Source organism: Oryzias melastigma, linkage group LG4 (assembly GCF_002922805.2).
Source record: "Oryzias melastigma strain HK-1 linkage group LG4, ASM292280v2, whole genome shotgun sequence".
In the NCBI taxonomy this organism is placed as follows: domain Eukaryota; kingdom Metazoa; phylum Chordata; class Actinopteri; order Beloniformes; family Adrianichthyidae; genus Oryzias; species Oryzias melastigma.
In genome coordinates, this window is record NC_050515.1 from 25,001,732 (window position 1) to 25,005,073 (window position 3,342).

General features: G+C 36.0%; 1 protein-coding gene across 1 annotated transcript in view; it reads right to left on the reverse strand.

The window, feature by feature from the left end:
• nlgn1 (neuroligin 1) overlaps positions 1-3,342 on the reverse strand; it is a 385,517-nt gene that overhangs the window by 380,664 nt on the left and 1,511 nt on the right. The gene's annotated exons all lie outside the window — the stretch shown is intronic.

Here is a 3,342-nt window from a genome sequence, read left to right on the forward strand (position 1 = left end):
TTAAATTTTAATCATGCAACTTCAAAATATATTTGGCAATACTAAATTATATGTGCAATTTAAGCTTGTAATGTGACCTTCCATATATTTTATATGGAATTTAGAATTCAATATGAAAAATTACAATTCAATCTTACATTAAGATATAAATAAGTAAAAATAAAATAACTGTTGATTATCAACTGCATTTTCCCTTGAATTATAGTACCTAAAAACCATGACAATTTAAATTTAAAATGCTCATCTTTTGTTCAAAATGTAATTTTAAAAAAATTAATACTGAATTCTAAATTGTAAAATGCACATAATCAAGTTTCAAATTAAATTGTCAATTGAGAATCGAATATAACTCTAAATTAAGGTGGAAACAAACTTCCATACCATTTAGCTCTTGATTAGAATATTCTATAAATATTTCAATTTTATTCATTTATTTATTTATTGATGCTGTGCTGGTTTTGTTCAAAACTGTATTTTGACATCAGACCTTTTTTCCTCCATGTAGTCACAGGAACAAAGGTGAGCTGGTGGCTTTGCGTGGAAACCGCAGCACCGTTACGCATGTCTGTGATTTGTATTCGCATGCATATATAACCCCATAATGATCCTCGCACAGCTCATTCAGCTACGTTCACTCAGCAAACTCAGCAAGAAAAAGAGACGCCCGCCTCGGAATATAGAGCCATATATCAGGGGGCGTTTGCAAGGGCCGACAATGTGGCGAGTCGTTTGAAAAGCAGTCAGATGAATGTTCCACTGCTTGCCATTATTCCACTGACGCTCTCAGCAATGTGGAAAATCACAAAGTTACAGCATATTACAGACATCATAATTTATTGTTATGTAACATAAAATGATTTTATAATCCATCCAATAATTGTCCATTTACAGAGGACCTTGTCCTTAAATGAAAATGATTAGCATTTTCTGCACTAAGGACCATAAAATACACCGAGAGTCATAAAGGGAGCTCTACTCTGTGACACTGGACAAGAGCGAGTAGTATAACCTGGATGAGTCGCCAGAAAGCACATAAAGACCAGCAGCCATCCCGCTGACTCGGACTTAGACGGATCTCGTCAGCACGCCTCTAGGCTGTAAACACAACTACTCAGACAAAATACACACAAAAAAAATTTCAGTAAAAAAAAGGGAATTAAATTTCTGGTTAAACCTCCATTGTCACTGCGTTCATTAAGATTTGGTGGCCATCAAAGATGAAAAACACAACCCACTGTGTTCTATACTTGTTCTTCTCCATTCATTCTACTCTTTTAGGATTGTAAACGTACACTGTAAAAAAATAAGATCCATCAAAACGGTGACAAAGATCATCATTTGGCTGTCATGCCCCTTTTCTGGAACTAAAACTTACCATGTCTAAACTGAGAAGTGGCACAGAGAACTGCCCACTGAAACATGAGAAGTTCTTGTCAATCTAAGTGAAATGATTTATTCTGCTTTTAGCATCTAAAGCCCGGTCTGTGGCTGCAACGTGCACCAAAGACTAAGGCTGAATCTGAAATGCATCCATACTCCTCTACTCCCCATTGCTCCAATTGTAGAAGCATTTGAAGCTGTAGAGGTGTAATTTTTTAGGAGAAGCCGTAGTGACTCGGGGCCTAGCTATCCCTTCCCCGGTAGGGTGATCTGCGAGCACTTGTGGCACGAAGGAGAAACATTTCTTCACATGAGTGTGCTCTGAAGTACAGTAGTTTACATCTAAATGTAAGTAATGACTTTTGGCATGACTTTAAAGTTGTAAAACAAATGTGTATTTTCCGAACGCTGTCAGCTACGCGCTAACGTAGATGACATCATCAAGCGGCTGTAATGTCTGAATTTGAAGATGCTATTTTTTTTCCATGTACTCCACTTGAAGGGGTAAATGTAGGGAGAAGCCGTAAGGGTAAAGAAGCAATTTGGATTCAGCCAAAGTTGAACCAATTCATACCTCCAGTATGAACATTTTTAAAATATTGTCACTTTCATTGATTGAAAGCAGATTGTGAAAAATACAGGACAAAACATACAAGTATTTCAAACTCATTACAACACACTTAATGTCACATTTGATTCATTAAATATCGTAATATTAACTACAGTCAAGTGGAGTTTGATTGCTTGCTTGAAAAGGAGTGGGAAAAAGCTAACTTAAATAATTCAACCTCTACTTTAAATACTCTTAACCAGCCAATAACAAGCAGCACAGGTTGTGGTATCTGGAAAAAAAGAATACATGGTAACAGGTCCTATTGACTGTCTTTTCAGTTTTGTGCAAAAAAAAAAAAAATTAATCCTTCCATTGGTAAAAAAAAAAAAGAAACAAATCCAATATTTGTTTGGAGTAGTGCGGGCCTAACTGGGCTGTTTATCTAAAACTGTCTGGAACATCTCCAGTTTCTCACTCTCATTTAAATGGAATTAAATTGTTGTGAATCTTGATGATACACGGCTCTGCATCTTAGGCAGAAAGTCAGCAGCTTTCAGGAGCCTCAAATGTTTTCAGAGTGAAAGTACAGTTAGAGGCTACAAGGGTCCATCATCAGGAAAACTTGAACATTGGACCCTTTATATGAATTTTCCAGGGATGTGGGGCAAAATGCCAATAAAACTCTGTGAGCTGGCCCTAAAACTGATCAGCTGTTTTAACGTGTAAACAAAACTACACAACATTTTTCAACACAAAAACATTTTTCTAGAACTCACAGGCAAAGGGATAAAATTTTACTCTTAACAGCAACGACAAAAAATTGTCAACAGAGCCCATCTGAATTTCTTTAACAAAACAATTTACGTTACATCAATCAGGGAGTGCAGAAACGGACAGCCCCCTCTTCATTTGGGTGATCATCCAATGTCCTGTGGTCCAATGACGTATTGTAAATTATGCTAAATGTAACCAAAATCTTGATAAGAGTTCTATAGTCAACACATCTAGAAAGAAGAAAGCACTACAGACTGTAGATGTTTCAAACTGTTCGTCACTGAAAAGTAGCCGGCAACTATTTAACTTACAAAGTTTTGCTGCCTGCCGGCTACTTTTAAGTTACCTTTACTCTGTGGTGGAGCTGGAATATTTCATAAGGGGATGGGAGGAGGGCAAATGAGGTCCCACTACTGATGCATAAAGATTTTGTTTTTATCTTTGTCAATAAAGATAGAAATAGTGACTCAAAATGTGGGGTGCAAGAGGGGCTATTGAATTTGGTTTGTGGCTTTTCTTTTATAAAAGGTGATTGCATTGATTTTTTTTATTTTATCATTATTTTTAATCTTTTTGGGATGTTGCATATATTTGAAATAAATCAAAGATATCTAACTCAAAAATAATAATTAAAA